The sequence below is a fragment of the Ochotona curzoniae genome, unplaced genomic scaffold (genome assembly GCF_017591425.1).
Source record: "Ochotona curzoniae isolate NIBS_2020 unplaced genomic scaffold, NIBS_Ocur_1.0 scaffold_1852, whole genome shotgun sequence".
NCBI lineage: Eukaryota > Metazoa > Chordata > Mammalia > Lagomorpha > Ochotonidae > Ochotona > Ochotona curzoniae.
The window spans coordinates 24,199,910-24,222,750 of NW_024467087.1; positions in this window are offsets into that span (position 1 = coordinate 24,199,910).

Genomic DNA, 22,841 nt, shown 5'->3' on the forward strand with positions numbered 1-22,841 from the left:
AGCAAGGGAGCCCCCCCACCAGCTCTCCTACTTGGTTTGCCCCACTTCCTCCCTGGGTCTCACATATGCTGATTGAGTGCTGCAGGCCAGTCTGGCATGGCCTGCCTCACCTAGGCATTTGCCAGTGGGTGCTGTAGCCTGGCCCAACCCAGCTCACCCCCAGTTCCAGTTCACACTGGTGGGGGCTACAGATTAGCCCAGCCAAGCTAGCCCCCAGTGCTGGCCCTAATATGTACTGGCTGGTATTGGGGCCTGACCTGGCTTGTCCATCACCCCATTCTGGTTCTTAGATCTGATATGAACTGGCCCAGCCTGACTCACCCCAGACCTGAGCAACATGTATGCCGGTAGGTACTATAACCTGTCCTGTTCAACATCCAGACCTGGTCTGGGCTGCTCCCTATCTTGATTCTTGCGCTCCCCTGCGAGGACTGTGTCCTAACAGAGGAGTTCCCCAAGCTCCTCCATCAGAACTTCTCCCAGTGCCAGATCTTGCGCACACCAGTGGGATCATAGCCTAGCCCCATTTAATCTACTTTCTGTTCTAGCAGGAACAGTGGCCTTTCCTGACTGGCCCTCACCCATTCTAGTTCTTACTGTTGGTTGCTACAGCCCAGCCAAATCTGGTCCATACCCAGACACAGCACACTCATGGCTCAGCAGGGGTAGAGACCTAGCCCATCCTGTCTTACACCTTCTCCTACATCCTATTCTACACATTCTCATGAGCACCAGTGGGTGCTGCAGTCTAGCCCAGTCTGGCATACCCCAGGCCCAGCCCACATCCATGCCAGTGGATACTGTAGCTGTGTGCAGGCCAAATCACAGTCCCAGTTCCGGTCCACACACTCACCAGTGGGAACTGCCATCCAGCCAGTGAATTCCCTTAGCTCCTCAACTAGGCCTGTTCCCAGTCACAGAACTCATGTGTGCAAGTGGTTATTCTGACCCAGCTTGGCATAGCCCTTCACTTGTCTTGGCCTTTCCTGCAGATGCTGCAGCCTCGCCTGACTTTGCTGGTCCCCAGCCCCAACTCTCACGGGCGGGTGCTGGAACCTGGCCCTATTCATTCTGCTCCCATCCCTGACTCATGCAAACCTGTAGATGTGATTGCCTAGCCCAGCATAATTCACACTCCAGCCTGGCTCCAGCACTTGCCAGTGGGCTAAGGTTTGCTCAGCCCTGCCTAGTCTGCTTCCTTCTAGAAACACCCCATACACTTGCCAATGGATGGAGCTACCTCGCCCTGCCTGCTCAACACCCAGGCCTGGACCATGTGTTTCTTAGCAGGAGATACGGCTCACCAGGGGAATTTCCGAAGTTCCCCCACCAGGCCTACTCCCAGACCCAGATCTCATGCATGCCAGTGAGTGTTGGGCCCTTGTCTGGCATAGCTGGCCCCTCCATCTTAGCCTTGTATGAGTTGGTGAATGTTGTGACTTGTCCCACCTCACAGCCTGTTTTAGCATGCACATGTGGGTGCTGCAGCCTGGACGTTCCCAGTCTGTTTCCAGCCCCAGTACCCATGTTGGTGGGTTCCATGGTCTTGCTTAGCTCAGCCTATCACCACCACCCCAGCTCTTAAGCTAACCAGTGGGGCTTGTAATTCTATGGTGCTAGTCCTATATATATATATCCCACAGAATCTACCACCAGATCTGGTTCTCTTGTGTGCTGGTTAGTGTCATGGCCCAGCCTGACATTACCTGTCCCTTATTCTGACACTCACTGGTACTATGCTCTAGCCCTGCCAGACAAGCCTCCAGCCCTAGCTTTTCTGTGGGCTGGTGAGTGGTAGTCAGCACTGTCCCATGCTAACAAGTCCAGCTCAGGTCTCCCATGTGGGCTGGTGTATATCAGCCTGACCCAGAAAGGTCTTTTGGCCTTTCCCCTCCAAACCACTAGGTCTCAGGCCTCTCGCTTACCTGCAAGTACAGTGGCTTTGTCGTTAGGAGTCCCTTTGGAGTCATTCCTCACCTACAACACACTCCCATGAGGTCCTCCTGCCCCCATCTCCTTGCCCCTTTTCCTGATTAATGCACAATCCTTGTGCCCAGGAATACATGGGTTCTCTAGCCCAGCCTTTGGAAGCCCCGTGGGTGGTGTGCTAATCCAGAGCTCTACCTGCTCACCAGATTCCCAAGCTCCTTGCACATGTGTTGACCTGGTGCCTTACCCCTCCACACATTCAAAATCCAGGCCCATTGAAGTTCTCCAGGCCTGATCCAACAGCACACCAGGGCAGCATGCTGACCTGGGAATCTCCTCTCTCTTCTCCTCACCCAGGACCAAGTATATGGGGAAATCCCTGGGTTCATTCCACCTGCCTAGGGGTGAGCTCCCAGGTTCCCACATGCCCCACTGGTGCTATACCCCTAGCCCTCCCCCTACCCAAGCCCACATCCTCTGGCCCCCATGGCCCGCTCTCGCCCCCTGCTGGCCCCTTAAAAAAGTGTTTAATCATAAAAATAAATGAAAGGTCCTAAAGCTAAATGGAGTAAGGTAAGTGTGAATCTTTTAGCTGATTTTTGTTACTCTTGTTTCACTTTCATTGTTTTCCTTGTCAGACCACAGTTCATAGGACCTGAAGTGGTTATGTTACTCTGTTAATGTTCAAAGCTTGGAAGGATATGGGTATAGAGGATAGAAATTGAGGAATGGTCTTGATGTCCTTTGTGTCAGGGGCTTTAACAGTCTATTAAGTAGAGAGGATAAGAGAATTGTAGAGTTTTGTTTCTTGGCTACATCTTTAAAGAATGGCCAAACATTTAAAAAGTGCATAGTATTTCAACGAAATGTTTGGTTTTGTTCTTAGATATTTACTAGCAGAAAGGCAAAAGAACTTAATGATTAAGGTCTAAGGTTCAAGTTTTACAGGTTTGGGTTCAAATTCTGACATTGCCACTTGTTGCTAGTATGATACCGTGCAGTTCATTCTGCCTTTCTCCGCACTGCTTATCTCCTCTGTAAACTACATCATCTGGTTATGGTAAGGGTTAAATGAAATAATGCCTATCAAGTACTAAAGCCATATTATAGATATAGGTATTTTTATTATTGATTCTTAATGTATATATGGCTGAAATAGTTGAAAACATGGGGTTTGGTGTTCGTATGTGAAGCATAATACAAAGGGAAATTGTGAGGCTTTTTAATTTGTATTGCTTTAATATCAGCCTGGGTACCACATTTCAAAGGTGTACATTTTATATGTTGAGTAGACTCTTCAAAAATAACATTAATTTTCTGACTGGAGGGAAAGACTATGATGCATGCTTGGCTTATGATTCATTCAAATGTATCACATTGAATATATGAAGATGTCAATTTTTAGTACAAGTACCCTAATATATATTTAGATGTTATGCTATTTAGTTTAATAAGGTTTAAAATTTTACTACCAGTTTTGGAGAAACAGAGAGATAGAGGAAAGTAAATACTACAAGTAGTGTGTGTGTGTTGTGTGTTGTATGTGTGTGTATGTGTGTGTTTCCCTAAATGAGAGGAACTGCCAAGGCTGGGCCTGACTCGGTTGAGGAGCCTGGAGCTCGGTCCAGATCTCCCACATGAGTGGCAGGGATCCCAGTAGTTGACCCATCATGTCAGAAGCATTAGTAGGGATCGAGATAGGAAGCAGGGCAGCTGGAACTTGAAGTGTCGTCTGATGCTGCAATATGGGATGCTAGTGTTATGATAATGTTATACCATGCTTTTTATTATTGAAAATAATGAGTATTTATTTTATTTATATTGAAGGGATACATAGACAGACTCAGAGATCTTTCATCCTCTGGCTCAGTCTCTAGTTGGTTGTGTTGACTACATTTGGGGTAGACCAAAGCCAGTAGCCGAGCACTCCATCCTGGTTTCCTACATTGTGTGGCAGGGGATCAAGCACTTGGGTCATCAGATGCTGTCTTCCAAGGTGAATTAATAGCAAGCTGGACTGGAAGCAGAGCAGCTGGAGCTTGAGTTAGTGCTTCTAGCATGGGATCCTGGTATCCCAGGCAGCAGCTTAGCCTGCTGTGCCACAATACTGGCTCTGCCATGTTATGTAACATGAAAACTTTTTGTCTTCTGCTAGTCTAAGAAGTCACAGAATTCCCTGACTGATCTTTAATTGATCCAGATTTCAATTCTGCAAGAAGAAATATTGAAATCTTTATAATAGCTAAGCCACTGGCAGGATGACTAATTCTGTTCAAGTGACGTTTTATAGATTTGAGTTGCTAGTGTTGCTCACCTTCATTATGCTTATACTAGCAGAAAATCAAATAATACCTTAAGTTGTATCTTAAGACATGATAAATACCCATGGTAGTTTTATTGAGTGGATCCAAGCTAAGTGGGTTGTTATGAGCAGCTTTGGATGTTGGAGGGTTAGTCTATCCTTTGGAGTTGAACATACATGAAGGCACCATTCATCTTTTCCCATGTGAATGCCCTTTGGCTCCTATGTTAGACACAAGAGGGGAGAGATGATCCTTGGGAAACCGTCTTGGTTATAGAATGCAGTGAGTGGGGCCAGTGTTGTAGCATAGAGGGTTAAGCTGCTACTTGCAAAACCAAATTCCCATATGAATGTCATTTCAAGTCCTGACTGCTTCACTTTTGATCCAGTTCCCTGTTGGTGTTCCTGGGAAAGCAATGAAAGCTGGCCTAAGTGTTTAGGCTCCTGTCACCCATGTGGAAGACTTCGAAGAAGTTTCCAGCTTAAGCCAAAAATAATGTAATGGGTGCACACAAGGGGAAAGACCAGATAGTATTTGGTGATATATTACACATTTTTGTGACAGTTATTAATATAATATGTATCTGAGTGTTTGAAAATGTCCAGCTCATGATACTAATGATATATAAAATTTATTTATTTTTATTGGAAAGGCAGATGTACAGAGAGAAGGAGAGACAGAGAGAAAGATGTTCCATCCACTGGTTCACTCCCCAGATGGGCACAATAGCTAGAGGTGAGTCAACCTGAAGAGGGGAGCCAGGAACTTCTTCCGGGTCTCCCATGTGGGTGCAGGGTTTAGGTCATGCTCTGCTGCTTTCCTGGGCTGTAAGTAGGGAGTTGGATAAGAAGTTGAGCAGCCAGAATACAAACCAGCACCTGATGGGATGGCAGTGCTTGAAAGTAGAGTGTTAGCCTGTTGAGCCACTGCCCTGGCTGCCTCATGAAATGTATTATTTATTGGGAATGTTACTACCATTTATACATAGGGATCATTATCTATCACTTAAAGATAAAAAGATGATATTCTAAAGTAATTTTTAAAAATTAGACTTGGGCCCGGCGCGGTGGCGCAAGTGGTTAAAGGTCCTTGCCTTGCACGCCCGGGATCCCATATGGGCGCCGGTTCTAATCCCGGCAGCCCCGCTTCCCTTCCAGCTCCCTGCCTGTGGCCCGGGAAAGCAGTCGAGGACGGCCCAAAGCTTTGGGAACCTGCACCCGCGTGGGAGACCCAGAAGAGGCTCCTGGCTTCAGATAGGCATAGTACCGGCCCGTTGTGCTCACTTGGGGAGTGAATCATCGGACGGAAGATCTTCCTCTCGGTCTCTCCTCTCTGTATATCTGCCTTTCCAATGAAAAAATAATAAAAATAAATCTTTAAAAAAAATTAGACTTACTCTACTCTTAGGTTATTAGTTTAAATATTAAAGATAAAGGCTTTCATTTTCAGAGCATCTTTCTTTTGAAGCGTTGTTAACTATTCTTATTTTAATTACTGCTTGGAATATACACAATGATTTTAAGTAATTTGTGGAGATGTCATATCATAAAAGATGGAGCTAGGAGTAGAGTGTGGGGCCCTTGATGTATAATCCAGTGATTTTTCTCTGAAGAGATATTAAAAATTCTTTAGCTCAGAAGATCCTTTAAGATCACTAGCTTTTTAATTAGATGGCATGGGAATGAAAACAAGCATCACCAGTGGAGATACCAACCATTATTCTACAACTGCATACTTGGTTGTATAATTTGGTATTTAGCAAAATGAGTTTTAGATTAAGGACTGTTACGTACTTTTGCTAACATAGAGGTGCAAGGTCTGCTTACACCTTTGTGACCAAGCATTTGGTAAGCACTCGTACGTAATGAACCTCAGAAATGATGCCTGAAAATGTATTGTTATAGCAATTATAATCATCACTCTCACGGGAGAGAGAAACCTAGCTGTTGCCCTGAAATAGTTTATAATTTATCCGGGGCAACAGAAACATGTAACTGGATGTCAACTAATACTAATACTAATACTAATACTAATACTAATACTAATACTAATACTAATACTAATACTAATACTAATACTGCAGTAACAAATCATTATAGGGACAAGCATTTGGTAAACCGATCAAAGTGGTTGGCATCACCTGCGTCACTGAATCTCTATCATAGTGCATAGGTTTGAGTCCTAGCTTTGCTTCTGATGCCGTCTTCTTGTTCCTGTGACCCCGAGAGACAGTGGCTATGGCCTAAGTCCTGGCCATCCATGTGAGAGACTCGGATAGAGATGCTGGATCCCATCATTGCTCCCCCAACCCTTGTGGACCTTTGGGGAGCAAATCTGCACATTGGAGATTTCTATATTTCTATCTTTCTCTCTCCCCCTCTGCCTTTTATAGAAAGTAAATAAAATATAGCACTCACCATGAGTTTTACACTGTTTCAAGTGCTTTCTGTGCATGAACATACGTAAACTTAGAACTCCAGAACAGAAATTCTCGTACTATTTACTATTCCTAAAAGCTTGAAATGAGTTTTAAGTATCATAATAAAATGGTCAAAATCAATTAAAAAAAAAAAACCACATCACAATGCTGTAGCACAGGGACTGTTAGTGTTCCCACAATACAGATGAGGAAACTGAAGCACAGAGAAGTCAGACAACGTGACCAAGATTGTATAGCTAATAAGTCAAAGAGCCAGGAATAAAATTCATGCAGTCCAAGTCTTGACTGTGTGGTTTAAATGACATTTTTTTTTCATCCTGCCTTTGACAATGCATGTTATGTAAGAGATGGATAGCTTAAAAGGGGGGCAAATTAAAAAACATCTGGAGATATACACAGAAAGGACCAAAATAGGTTGTCAAAGTTTACACAATATGTTTATTTCAAGATTTATTTATTTGTTTGATAGAGTACAGGAAGAGAGATTGATTGGTTATCTGCTGGTACACTTCTCAGATGGCTGCTATTCCTGGAATGGGGCCAAGCAGAGGCCAGGAGCCAGGAACCTCCGCCTGGTCTTGAACATGGCTGGCAGGGACCTAAGTGCTTATTTTGCTGTCTTCTGATGGGTTCACTGGCACATCAGCAAGGAGCTTCATGGGAAATGGAGCAGCCAGGACTCTAATCAGTGCTCATAGGTGATGCTGGCATGACAGGCACTGTCTTCAATTGTTCCACAATGCTGGCTCCTACAAGATAATTTGAATTATGTACTTAAAAGAGGTCTTATTGAAAAACATGGTGAATAATTCTGAATATTTTAATGTCCAAAGTAGTTTGTGGTTTTGCCCATGCATGCACATATACATATATGCATGCGTATGTGTATTATGTACATTATGTGTGTGTGCACTTCATCCTAAAAATGATTTGAAAGAGAGAGGAAAAGGGAGAGGGAAAATGGAGAGAGAGAAGGAGGTGGAGAAATCTACCGTCTGCTGGGTCGCTCTCCAGTCCCCCCAGTAGCCGATACTGGGCCAGGCTGCTGGCTGGAAAGGGCTGAATCTGAGAGTCAGGAGCTTAATCATGATCTCCACATGAGTGGCATGGTCCCAAGAACATGCACCATCATCTGGTGCCTGCCAAGGAGCGCATTAGCAGCAAGTTAGAGTCAGGAACTGTGGCTTGGCCTTGGCACTCTGGTGGGGGATTAGCAGCCATGCCAAGCAGCATCATACCCACCAGATCAAATGCCCATCCCAATATGTATTTATTTGAGAATCCTTTCTATTGGTAGCCAATCATTTGTAATTTTTTTTCTGTAATATATGAATTCAAAAACTTGTTTTTAAAAAAAATTTAAGTGTTTTTTTGAAATATTTAGGTTTTATTTAGAACACACGCCATGCAATTAAACCATTTAAAATGTACAATTCAGTAATTTAAAGTATATTCAAGAGAGTTATGTAAACATCAGCATATATATAGAAGATGCTCCTCATTCTGGGGAGAGATACATGAAACAAGCATGACTACAATGAACCTGTACCTAATGTGCTTGTTGGTATCGCTGTTTCCTTAGCATAAGTTCACAGATCTCTGCTCAGTGTCACCTCGGTTTTTGTCAGTGTTTGTAGCCTATAAATTGCAACAGAAGTCCCTTTCCTTTAATTTTCACTGCTGTCAATGTCTGGTTTTGCAAATGGTTATATATTTGATCATAAGTTCTATTGACTATACATTTGACTCAAATTTATCATAGGTATGCTTAGTAAGTTGAGCAGATCTATATTTAAAAACAAAACTACTAAGCTCAGTAGTGTGATTGGTTGCCTTTTGTCTGTACATGCTCTGTAATTATCCATAGCTAGATAACTGAGGAACTTTATGTGCACACATTGGTATTTTAGTATTTGCAGGTTGTGCCTAACATGGGATATTGTGATAGGTCATTCAAGCCAAAACAGCATCCATTTACATTTTGGCTGGGGTTTAGTACTGAGTGTTGTGCTATAGAAAATGCTGTATAGAATATATTCCATGGTACTATATGCAGATGATACAGAACAATTTGATCATTTTTTAAATATTGACTTCTGTCACTCAGGCTTCATGATGCTATACAGTTTGTGTTACAGTTAAAGAGAGAGAGAGAGACAGACAGAGAAATGGAGCAAAACTCTCCAGGTCTTCATTAAAGCAGTAAATGATAGTCCATATTATTATATTAGGCTAAAGAATTACTATTTGCTTTTTAAAAATTATTCTTATTTCTGGTGATTTTTACATAGTTGATTAGGATGAGAAGGGTCAAGGGCTACAGGAGGGTAGTGAGATCACCATTTCCACATTCTCTTTTTTTCATTCCTGTATCTGAGAGAAGGGGGAGTTAGGGGAAGAAGCCATACCCAGCCTCCCAAACGCCCATTCTAAATTGCAGCTCATGTTGTAAGGGCTATAGCCTAGCCCAGCCCTTCCAACACCCAGTCCTGGACCCTCATGTGAACTGGCTTGTGTTGTGACCCAAACCGGCCTGACCCATACTCCATTCTGGTGCTGGGATTTGCCAGCAGGTGATATGAACTGGCCCAGCCTGGTTTCACCCTGACCTGTGCCAAATGTATGCTGGTGGATACTGTTTTCCGCTCCTGTCTGGGCTGCTCCCTATCGTGGTCCTTGCTCTTATTTGCAAGGACTGTGTCCCGCCAGAGGAGCTCCCCAGCTGCTCTGACAGAACCTCTCCCAGTGCCAGAAATTGTGCATACTGGTGGGCTCATGCTTAGCCCCATTTAGTCCCCCTCCTGTTCCAGGAGGAACAGTGGCCTTTCCGGAGCAGTCCTCACCCATTTCGGTTCTTACTGTTGGGTGTTACAGCCCAGCCAAGTCTGGTCCACACCTAGACACAGCTCACACATGGCTCACACATAGCCCAGCCCGTCCTACACCTACCCTGGTTCTCACGAGCACCGGTGGATGCTGGAGTTTGGCCCAGTCTGGCACACCCAAGACCTAGTCTACACTTGTGCCGAGGGACACTGCAACTATGACCAGACTGGACAGCAGCCCCCACCGTGGCCCTTGCACTCACCCAGCAGGAACCACAGCCCAACCAGGGCATCCCCTTAGCTCCCCAACCAGGCCTTTTCCCAGGCATAGATCGTGTGTGCCAGTGGTTGCTCTGACCCAGCTTGGCACAGCCCTTCACTTGTCTTGGCCTTTCCTTCAGATGCTGCAGATGCTGTAGTCTGACCTAACTTGCCCCCAGTCCCACCTCTCACTTGTGGGTGCTGAAACCTGGCCCTGCTCAGTCTGCTTTCATCCCTGACTCTTGCAAACCAGTAGGTGTGATAGCCTAGCTTGGCATGACCTGTGCTCCAGCCTGGTTTTTGCACTTGCCAGTGAGATAAGGTTTGCTTAGCCCTACCCAATTCACCCCCTACCAAAACCAACGCACTCATTGCCAATAGTTGGAGCTACTTTGCCCAGCCTACCTAAACCCCAGGCCTGGACCACATGCTTCCCAGTGGGAGCTATGACCCACTAGGGGAGTTTCTCAAATTCCCCCTTTCAGCCTACTTTCAGCCCCAGATCTCATGCATGCTGGTAGGTGCTAGGCCCTTGCCTGGCATAGTCTGCCCATCCATCTTGGCCTAGTATGAGCTGGGCCTGGCCTACCCCACACCCTGTTTTAGGGTGAGCATGCGGATGCTGCAACCTGGACCTGCCTGTCCTGTTTCAAGCTCCAGTTACCTGTGAGTGTTGATGGGTTCCATGGTCATGTCTAGCCTAGCCCATCACCACCACCCCAATGCTTAAGCTAACCAGTGGGACTTGTAATTTCATGGGGTTCAGCCCACATACACCCATAGAATCTACCCCCGGACCTGGTTCTCCCATGTGCTGATTAGTGACATAGTACAGCCTAATGTGACCTGTCCCTTGTTGTGACATTCAGTGTGGTACTGTGCTCCAGCACTGCCAGACAAACCCCCAGCCCTAGCTTTTATGTGAGCTAGCGAGTGGTAGTCAGCAATGTTCCATGCTAACAAGCCCAGCTCAGGACTCCATAGTGTATGTCATTCTAACCCAGAAAGGTCTTTTGGCCTTTTCCCTCCAAACCACCAGGTCTCAGTCCTTTTGCCTACCTGCAAGTACAGTGGCCCTGTCATTGGGAGTCCCTCAATATTCATTCCTCACCTACATGTACAGTTGCCTTATCCATGGATGTCCCTAGGCAGTAATTCCACACCCTCAAGACCCCAGAGCTCGCTGCCAGGTAGTGTGCAGGTGAAGCCTGGCGCTCTTGAAGCTCTGTCCACCATGCTGCTGGGAGGTCTGTCCACACAAGTCCCGAGGTAAAACTTATCTGGGCCCCTTCCACCCAGATGGCAGTGGTGGGTGGATCCCAAGGACCCCAGCTGTTGAGATACCCTCATGGTGTACTTATTGTGAAGGGAGAAAACTCTTTGGCTTAGGTAAACCCAGGATTCACTCACAACTTGGCAGCAGTAGCTGGGCTAGGGCCCTAAGAATTGAGTCTGACTGGCTCACATCCCCCCAGCAGCCTCTGTGCTGTTGGGAGTTCTGTCAACCCAAGCCCCTAGGTTGAACTCACCTGGGGCCCTCCCAGTGAGGGCAGCGGTGGGCTACTATTTGCTTTTTTAAAATAATAAATTCATTGTATTTTGATGATGTTTACATAGTTGAGAGGAATGCATGCCCATGTGGACCACTGATTAGGGTCAGAAGGGTCAAGGAATAGGGGAAAGTAGATGAGACAACTGCCTCTAATCCCCCGCTTTTTCCCCTGTATCTGCGGAAAGTAGGGAGGAAGCGGGGAGGACCACTCCCAGCAGCCCAGCTGCATCAGTGCCTGGGGATGGGAGATGGTCATCTGATGTCTTCCCAGGGTCTCTGATGTGGAACATTTTCTGAGGATACTGCCTAAGTATTTTTGGTAGTTCTGTGATGCTATTGATTTTGTTGCTCCAAGGTTGAGGAAATTCTTCCAAAGTCCATTTGTTGACATAGACCACCTTGGTGTCTTCATTCACCCAGATTCTTGCTGTCAAAGCTTGACAGCTGCCCAACTTGTTCTGTCCTCCATGGTACTAGTTTGCTCTGCTGGCCTTCGTGAACTAGCTGTCATGTCCTCCATGTGCATGTAGGCATGCCTTCTGTTACACTATGTTCAGCAACTGAGGAGGCCCATTTTTGACACATGCATTCCATGGGCAGACCACACTTCTGTGATTTTCACCATAGTTGGAGTTCTGAATCCAGTGATCCAGTTTGGGGACAGGGAGAGCATCCACAAAGAAACCTTGCCAGAGGTGACTCCAGACCTTACTCTTGCTTTTGCTAGCCAGTTCAGGGCCTAGTTCAGTCTGTCATCCATATCGTTCTACAAATACACTGGTGGTTGCAGTCATCTGGCCAGTTCTGTCCCCAGCTGCATCCCATGTGCAAACCAGTGGATACTGTAGCCCAGCCTAACACTGCCCACCACAAACCTGGCCCTCACACACCCCAGCAGGAGCTGAAGCCTAGTTGGAGCAACCTTCAGAAACCCCCACCAGGCCCGCCTCCAGGCCTGGGTCTTGTGCATGCTGGTATGTGCAACAGACTGGTCCAGTCCATCCTGCATCCCATTAGGCTCTTGTATACACGTCAATGGGAGTTGGATCCTAGCTCAGCCCACTATCCAGCCCACAGTCATGTCAGTGGGTGCCACTGACTGTCCAGCTAGACCTGCCCCCAGTTCCCATGCTCACCAGTGGGAGCTGCAGCTCATCTGAAAGGTGCCCACAATTTCTCTACTAGGCCCACTCCCAGGCCCTGATCTTGAACTTTCCAGGTGGTTCTGCAGTCTAACTTGACAGGACTTGCCTCCAGTCCGAGCATCTGCTAACTGATGCTATGGCAGACCTCGATCTGCCTGCACTTATTCTGGCTCATACATGCCCCATTGGATATGGTTGCTTAGTCAAGCCTGGCTCTCCCCTTAATGCAACTCACATGTGGGAGTATTTACTTTTCATTATTAAAAATATTCTTTGGCCATAATGATAGATCTTAATAAATGAGAGTGTCCTTTGTATGAATTAATGCAGTTTTTCTCTTTTACTACTTCTGATTTGATCTACTTCTACTTAAAGAATAATTTCGAAATGTTATGCTGCTTTCACATTATGTCTCCTATTTTGTCTAAGTTCCTACGCAGGGGCCAAAGTACTTTCAATTAAAGTGACATGGTTCGTTCAATGATTTGGTGTGAGTAATTTGTTTTTATTTTATTTGAAAGGCAGCGAGTCAGAAAAAGAGACCCTTGTCACTAAAACATCACCTAGAGTCAGAGTTGGATACTGGGTAGTTGAAAACAGAGTCTTGGTTTAAAATTTTTGTATCAATTTTATGAGGTTTACTTCTTTCATTTTTGTTATTGGTATAGTCATTATGATATTTGCACATGTGGTAAGGTGTTAAAAATCTGCTTATTTAAGGGAAACAGGTTGGTCTACTTTCAGTGAGTTGTTATTAGTTTTAAAGATTTACTTATTTTTGCTATAAAGAAAGATTTACAGAGAGAGAGACAGAGAAAGATATTTTATTTGCTGCTTCACTCCCCAAATGGCCACAATGGCTAGAGCCGAGCCAATCCAAAACCAGGAGCCAGGAGCCTCCTCTAGGTCTCTCATGTGGGTGCAGAGTCCCACAATTTTGGGCTGTACTTCACTGCTTTCCAGGCCACAAGCATGGAGCTGGTTGGGAAGTGGAACAGCAGGGACATAAATTGGCAGTCATGGGATGCTGGCACTTGCAGGTGGAAGATTGGCCTCTTTAGCCACCATGCTAACCTCCAGTGGGTCATTCTGAATGACGAATTCTCACACCATTCAGAAAAATGTATTGAAGGTAATAGAAATATTTCAGTTGCCTAGTTCCTGAAGTGTCATTTATTAATTTAAAAATGAGCCTGTTGTGTGTACTGATAAATTATTACGTTGATATAGTTTGCTTTTCTGCTTAAGTTAGTGCCTAAAATGGCTTCGAGCCTCACCAGTGTCATAATGATTGGGCGTGTGGATTAAGTCTGTCTCCCTGTTTTATAGACAGATTTGTTTTATCTGCAGGTACAGGAGACCCAGTGGCTATAATCAATCTTGTTATATAGGCAGCTCCTTTTTTCTCTGAAAAGATGTGAGGGATTTTATGTACTCATTCAAGAAAAGTTGGTGAGCACTTATTCTGACCCAGGTGCTGGGGATGCACTGTAATCAGCATACTATCCTACCCTTCATTCTTGAAGCAGGTATAGTATCTGTGTCACCTCATTGTTCTCCTCTAAGAACTTTCCGTTTTTTTTTTTTTTAAAAAGATGTATATATTTTTATTGCAAAGTCAGATATACAGAGAAGTGAGACACAGAGGAAGATCTTCCATCCAATTATTCACTCCCCAAGTGACCACAATGGCTGGAGCTGAGCTGATCTGGTGCCAGGAGCTAGGAGCTCCTCTGGGTCTCCCACGTGGGTCCAGGGTCCCAAGGCTTTGGGCTGTCCTAGACTGCTTTCCCAGGCCACAAGCAGAGAGCTGGATGGGAAGTGGAGCTGCCGAGATTAGAACCAGCGCCCATATGGGATCCTGGCATATTCAAGGCTAGGATTTTAGCCTCTAGGCTACTGCTCTGGGCACCAAACTTTCCATTCTTAAGTAGTGGGGAAGGGGTGTGGGAGAGAGCACATTCATTTCCAGTAAACATATAATTTAGCATCTGCACACGCGACTTTCACACATATTCTACAGTCTAGAACTTAGTCCTGGGATAACAGCTAGAAGGGAGACTGGAAATGTGCTCCTTCACTGCTTGGCCATGTGCACAGCTAAAAATTGTATTATTTAATGAGAGGAGAAGTACAGTTATTGACAGTTAATAGCAGTCTCTGTTTCACATTGCCTTGAAAGTAAACCTTGCATCCTTGGTCAAGTTTTTGGGTGGTGTTAGCTCCATAACATCAGCTACCCATGTGCTTCAGCAGGACACATGGAGGGTCTTCTAATAGGTCACAGCAAGCACATATTATGAAAAAACTATACCGATTTCAAAATTTTTTTGTACAAAATATGCTTAATTCTTAGTTCCAATTTCCATGAAATTCTTATGTCCTCTGATATTTTAGTATAATGAAAAAAATCCACTGCTAACATTTTCATAATCTATGCCTTTGCTATGACGTTTTTAAATCCCTTTATTTACAAGCTTATCATGGTTTTCTTCTGTCTATCTAACTTCTCTCACACTTGCCAAAGTTGGATTATAAATTACATCCTTATTATGACTGGCACAGATCCGCAAACTGATCATGCTTTCTTAAGCTCACACATTTGGATTTGATTCTCTTACTAAAATGCTGATTATTTTTGTTCTTCAGGGCTCACTGCCAGTGTCATTAGGGGGAAGAAGAGTTCCTTGATCCTCCTCTTCGTTGCACTGTTGGTGTTTTTTTTGCCATACATTTCCTTTTTTGAGATCGAGTTGTTTATTTGAAGGACAAAGTGATACACACTTTGTGTACATCACTTTGTGATGCACACATGTGAACAGACATACGTACACACTCACACAGTTTTTCCTTCACCAGCTTCATTCCCTAAATGTCTCCAGTGACCATAGCTGGACCAGGTCAAAGCCAATAGACTTGAACTCCATCCAGGTGTCCCATGTATTTGACAGGGACACAAGTACTTGTGTCATTCTCTGCTGCATTTACATCAGCAGGGAGCTGGATGGGAAGTGAAGCAGCCAGGACATGAACCAGTGCCCATGTGGATATCAGCTTTTTAAGTGGTGGTTTAACCTGTTATGTCATGACATCCTTAGAGTTGATTTTAATTAATGCTTGTAAATTAGAAAATGAATGAATATTTAGTTTACTAATTATGACTGCTTGATTAAGCTGGCAGCACTTCCTTTTTGCCATCTGGACGTTTCAATACAATATTTAGAGTCTTTTCCAGTAGCCAGGACTGAGTGATGTTATATTAGGTATTGATAGAATTAGATAGTCTGAAATAAATTTCAAAATTCTGTGATATGCAAGTCATAGGAAGTAGAAGACATACATGTATAAATGTTAGAGTCAGGAGGAGCCTGAAGGATTGTTTCATCCAAGCTTCATTCTAAAACACACATGATCTAATGGAGAGAAATTAGGTTACTTGTTGAAGGACGTCTGTCTTCAAGGACCTTGTGATACCATTGCACAGATAATATTTAAAGACATGAAAAAGGTATTGGAGAACAAGGCACCCAAGGAATAGAAAAGGGTGAAACAGATAAAATGAGTTTGAGAAAAAGGGTAAAACAGATAAAATAGGTTGAGAAAGGAATTAGATTTTGCAGTGAGCTCTAGTGGCTTGGTAGCATTTGGAATTGAGAAGCCTTTCAAGGTCTAGGGAGTAAGTAAAGCTGGAATGAAGTGTGTATGTAAAGTCGGGGAGATGTGGGCCTGTGGGAGAATCTGGGATCTGTCCAGTTGAATGGTATTCAGCAGCAGACAGGAAAATGGTGAGACTTGGATTAAGTAGCTGCTGAGCAAACCCATTAGCAGTTTTCATCAAGTACGAGAGTCAGATTCATATAATGAACCCAATTTTTAAATCTTGTTTTCTGACAAGTGAGCTGGGTTGAAGGCTAAATGAGTCATGATGCTGATACATTGTCAATATTCCAATTAGAATGTGCATATCACTCTTTGGTCTTATCTTTCTTATAAAGGCACATTTCTCTAAGTATGAAGTTTTTGTAGTTGCTTGGTCCTTTCTTCTACAAAATCCATGGAAACTTGAATTAGAAGATTAATTATGGTTTTTCCCTCTCTCAACCTGAGGAGAACTGTACCTAAGGGGAGGTATAATGGAAGTACAGTGAAAATAAATATGTCCATAGGCAGAAACAGAGAGAAGTATATCCCTGTACTTGCAGTACAAGGATGGTTTCACAGCGAAACAATAGAAAAGTCCCTACATTGTTGGAAGACACCTCAATGGCAGTATGATGGAATTCTGAGGGCACTGGAAGACACCTAATGAAAGACTGGAAAGGAGAACAATGGGTGGGGGGAGGTGAAGGGAGAGGGGAAATCCCAATGCCTATTAAACTGTGTCATAAAATAAACAATTATTTAAAAAAGAATATTATTTATGGCCAGCAATTGTGAGAACACTCCAATCTACAGAGCACTTGCATTTTGGGGTTCCCATGCAGCATTTTATTTATTAGGTAAATTGACCTATTATTTGTAGACCACTGGTGTCTCAAATGATGGGGCCTCCACTGGTATTTTAATCTCTTTAGGCTTCTGATGACAGACTTTACTGTGACAGTGAAAGTGGTGTGATATGCCCAGGTAACCACCAGCTTCTCTTTTCATGCAGGAGCCAGAGTATCGGGTTATCATTCATCCCCATAGCTCATCTCTTCATTATATTGTTAAATAATAAAATATACATATATATGTATATATATATATATAAACTCTTTGTTTAAATATTTACTTATTTGAAGGAGTTATGGAGAGAGAAATAAAGACTGGGAGAGATTTTCCATCTTCTGATTTATTTTCCATATGACTGCAATAGCCAGTACTTGGTCAGGTGGAAGCCGGGAGCTTCAACCAGGTCTGCCATGTGGATGAGAGCACTTGGACAAGTACCTGGACAATCTTCCATTGCCTTCCAAGGTGCATCAACAGGGAGCTGAATTGAAAGGACATGAACCAGTTCCCAAATGGAATGCTGGCATAGTGGCTTATTCTGTAATAGCACAAAACTGGCTACTTCATTTTGGTTTTACTGCCAAAGGAGCAAGTATACTTGGCATACAGGGTGACTTTAAATTTTCTTTACCATTTTCTAGAGGGTAGCACCATAGTGGCTCCCGTTATTCATCAATGATCCTAAATTTCTTGGTTCATTTAGCCATAATGCTGTCACCTAAGTCTGAACTTACAGAGCCACATGCAAGTTTTTATGTGACATATTACTAGGTTCTTTAATAAGCACATAGTTCCCTGTTATTTTTTATGTTCTATTAAACACATGGCTTAATACCTTCCATTGCAGTGGGGTTAAAGTTTCTTAATATTGTCAGCTTTGCTGTAAATATTTTGAAACTGTGAATCAAGCATAAAAATTCACAATTATTTCTCCATTATGATCACATGGTCAAAGGGAAACTGAAGCCCCTAAATCCTGAACCCGATTTCTTGGAAAACCACATTGTTTTCCCCAAATAATGTGTGTAACAATATGTAAGTCATTGAAGAATGAAGGAAACAATTCTGAAAATTAGCGGTTTCAAAGGGTGTTTGGAAAAGAACTGTTTAACAATAATATAGATGGAGTATTAAGTTTCCCTATGTAAGTTTTACACTAGTAATTACTGTTAATTTCTCTTCCTCACTGATAATTTTAATGTTTTCTTACTCAATTCCACCCTCATGTGTCTACCAGGGAGGTCTCTATAGATCAAATCATGTTTCAAAACAGGGAGAGACATTAAAGGAATTTCTTTGTTCCTTCCACCTCAAGCCACATAGGGATAATAGACTGAGACCCTCACGGGTTATTAACTTATTTTCTGGTGCAAAGACTTGTCTGGTGGTAAAGATTCCTGGTTAGGATGCTGGTGGCCCATGCTGGAGTACCTGGGTTATTCTGCCTCTGACTTCTGACTCCAGCTTTCTTTGAAGTCACACCCTGTGAAGTAGCAACTGACAACTCGGGTATTTAAGTGATTCTTACTGCTCATTTGGGAGCCATGGATTGAGTTCTTGGCTTCTGATTTCAGCCCCGTGGTTGTTGAAAACATTTGGGTTATGAAGCAACACATGGGAGGTGGTTGTGTTCTCTTTCTCTCTCTTTACACATAAATAATACCCTTTCAGGGGAATGAAAATTAGAAATAAAATCTCCCCTTCCTGACTTTCTCATCGTAGGTTTTTCTTGACTTTTTCCAGTTGGGGATATGACCATAGTGACCAACATTGCTCTTTGCTGATTTACGGGAATGTTCTACCTACATAAATTGCTACAAAACTGTTTCTTCTTAGGAGTCATTTCAGTGTAAAAGTACACTATGACCTTGGCTGAAATGTTGTTTCTACTTAAGGGTTTGTGAAGTAAAAGCTTCAACCATAAATTTGTCTGCCCTTGTTAGGTTAAGGAAAAAAAAAAAACTGGTTCTCCAAGGGTACAGAGTCATTCTGCATATTTATGAGTCTGACCTGGCGAAAGACATCCATATGGATTTCACCTAGTATAATAAATTTGTTGGCCTCATCCTGCTGGGGGAGTTCTACCTTTATCTTTCTTAGTAAATAGCTCTTTCTTTTCTTACAATGCTAACTGCTAGGACATTTTCTGACTCCTCTGCATTATGCCACTGCTTGGCATATGAATCGGTTGAAGGCAGGTGGACTTACCATTCTGGAAATTACCACGTTGCCTTGCCACAAGTCTTTGAATTTATGACCAAGGCAACGTTTTCTGTTGGTGATTTCATAAGACCTTATTAACCATTTGTGTACTCTATATAAGAATCTCTGTGAGCATAATTATTACATATTTGCTTTTGGAAAAGCAGATGGACAGAGGAAGAGAGAAAGTGGTACACAGAAAGAGATTTTCCACCTGCTTCTTTACACCCTAAATGTCTACAAAGGGCTAGGCAGGCCAAAGCTAGGAACTAGGAACTGCATCCTGGTAACCCACATGGGTGACAGGGGCCAAGCACTGGGGCCACGATGCACTGTTTTCCAGATGTGTTAGCAGGGAGCTGGATCAGAAGCAAAGCAGCGGAGATTTGAGTTACCATTCTAATATAGGATGCTGGCATTGCAAGTAGCGACTTGATAAGATGTGCTACAATAACAGCCCCTTTTATATATTTTTAAGAGACTGTACTCCAGCAAAATATTTTTTTAATATAGTCTTCTGCTCCTAGAATCTTTCCCTCTAAAATTTGGTACCATGTCCTTGGATTTATGGGTCTAGTTCCCCTTCTTTCCTTTGTGTTTTCCTGATCCATCATGTATAAATTTTGTTATATTTCTCTAAGTGTTTAATGTGGAGAGTCACTACTTGTTTTGTGAATTGCTGATGGAGTCTACTGTGCTTAAAAACAGTGGGCAAAGGTGGTTCATTGTTAGCTACTGCTCTGGCCTGTTTGGGTTGAAAATTGTTTACATAATCTGTGAAGCTTTTTACTTAGTATCTTGTATCTTGCTCCCTTCCCAAGCTTAATGTAGATATTATGGGTCTCTAAAATTTCTAAGAGGTTAAAAGATTTCAGTCTTTATTAGAAAGTGTATAGGAGCTAACTTGGCAAAGTGGGGAAAGAATGAGCATTTGAGGATGAGGAGCTATATGAAGGGGGAGGGGCTACATAAAGGGGATAAAATGCAATCTAGCTCAGGGAACTCAGTTTGTGCATTGGATATGGCAGGTGAAATGAATTCTAGCTAACCAGGTCAGTTTAAAAATTCTAGAGAAGTTTAAGTTTATACTGATCATTTTGGAAGCCACTGAAGTATTTCTAAGCAGAAGAATGTTAGAATAACATTATATCAGTATTTCTCAAAATGCAGTGTATAGAAGAAATTGAAGGAAAAAAAATCCTGATGGGAGATTAGTTATAACAGAGTAAGCTAAAGAGAAAGAATTTCAATAGCGGAAAGAGAGAGGAGAAAGATAAGATTCGAGAACTAGTTGCAGGCTTTATAACTCCATTAATGCATGGGGTGTCAGGGAGCAGACAGAATGAGGCTCAGGTTTCTGGCTTATAGTACTTGGGTGCTTGACCTGCTGTAACCAAGTGCCAGAGTATACAGGAGGAGGGAGAGGAAAGAACAAATCACATAGCTGGGATAAATGGCTAAATTGGATATGTCAAAGGCAAGGCACTTGGTGCTACCCAATTTATCTGATAGACAGTTGAGTATATGGTCCTGGGTCTTAAAGGAGAATTAAAAAGCTAGTTTATGATATTTGTTTTCATCACAATGTATTAACATTCTAAGGACTGACATTGTAATGCTGACGGTTAAACCAGCACTTGCATTGCCAGTCAGCATCCCTCGGGAGCACTAGTTTGAGTTCTGGCTGCTGCTCTGCTTCCGATCCAGCTTTGTGCTAATGTACCTGGGAAGGTGCAAGCACTTGGGTGCCTGAGAAGCATGGATGGCATTCCCATCTCCTGCCTTCATCCTGGTGCTTGTGTTCATTTAGAATACAAACCAACAGATGTTTCTGTCTTTCCCATTCTCTCTGTTACCTTGCCTTTCAAATAAATACTTCATTAGAAAATAAAGTTTGAGGAAATTTTGTAGATTATCAGCTAATACATGGTAGTTGAAGCCAAAGGACCACATGGGATTGATTGCTCAGTGAGGATATATCAAATGGGAAAGGAAGACGAGGTTGATGAGAAAAGATTGAGAGAACCACCAATGCCGTAGACAGAGATAGAGGTGGTGCCAAGAAAATCAGGAGGGTAAGAGTGAATCCATCTAGGAAGCTAAGTGAGAGTCACTTGTGCAAGAGTGGTCATGATGTCAGGCTCCAGATGCCGGGTAAAGATGTACTGCACATGCCCATTTAGCTTCAAGAGCTTCTTTGTGACCTGTGTTGGTGACACCAATCCATTTAATACATTATTTTGTAATTATACTTTTACCTCACTGGAGATGCATTTTTTTCATATTACCTAATTCTAATAATGTAAGCTTGATTAATACTCACTGGCTGTAATAAGTTTCAGTATGATCTTGCTTATTGTCAAGAGTCACCTTAACTGAAAGCTGTGTATACTTTGCCAAAAATCCGTTACTTAGAAGGTAGAGTGATTGCTTGTAAAATTCTACTTCTCTGTTGCAGAATATTTGTAAGAAAAGATGTTTTAGTACTTCATTACAATAGACCATTTTCCAATTTTATGATTTTTTGAGCAAGAGAGATTTCAATATTACCTATTGTTAATATATAATAATAACATATATATGTAATTTGTTAAAAGATGCTTCTTCTGTTTGTTCTTCCTTGATGCATTAGGGCTTCATTTTCAGTTGAGGTTATTTTTATCTTATTTAGCAAAAGCAGTGCAGGGAGAGATGTGGTGATGTGTTCTAGGTCTAATGTGAAGTTAACCCTTCTGAGAGACATTTTAAAAAATATTAATGCAGTACAACTAAACTTAATAATAACAGTATAACTTGCTATATCCAACTTCTATTTATCTGCACCTTTCAAAGTATTTTTGTAGATTTATTTGCTTATATTGGAAAGGCATATCTAAGGAAAGAAGGAGAGAGAGGAAGATCTGTTTGTTGGTTCACTCCCCAGCGGCTACAGTAGCCGCCAGGAGCTAGGAGCTTCTTCCGGGTCTCCCATGTGGGTGCAGGTCCCAAGGCTTTGGGTCATCTTCTACTGCTTTCCAGGCCACAAGCAGGGAGCTGGATGGGAAGTGGAGCAGCTGGGACACAAATTGGTGCCCATAAGTAATCCTGGTGTATGCAAGGTAAGGATTTACCCATTAGGTTGTTGTGTCAAGCCCTCGAAGTATTGTTGAATGATTTTAGAATGGATAATTTTGATTATATTACCTTATTCACTGAGGCTTCTGGGATGCTTGCCATTTAGTTAGAACTTGATAAGTATGTGCACAGCCTGCTGTAGATAATACTGCTGCTGCTGCTGCTTATGGGACTGGCTTCCACTGTAAGCATTGGATTGGATAGAAAGACTGGGATGAAGAGAGCTTAGTGAGTACTGTACCGAGAAAAGAAGTATGATGTGATGGCTCATTTCATGTGTCGGTTTGGCTACTTGCTGTAGTAGTGTTCCAGGTGTTTTTTTGTTTTGACATTAGCATTTAAATCAGGTTTTAGTTAAGCGGTGCACCCAATGTGAGTACGTCTCATTATTTGAAAGATTTGGTAGAAAAATCACTGATTTCCCCTTTCTGGCTGGGGCTTCCCCATTCAGTATGTCTCCATCCTGCTGGCTTACACAATCCTGGAAAGCAGCATCTCTGTGTCTCTTTTGAGATCTGTGAACTACCCATTTATTTCATTTCTTTAGAAATCCCTAACACAGAGAAAAGCATACTT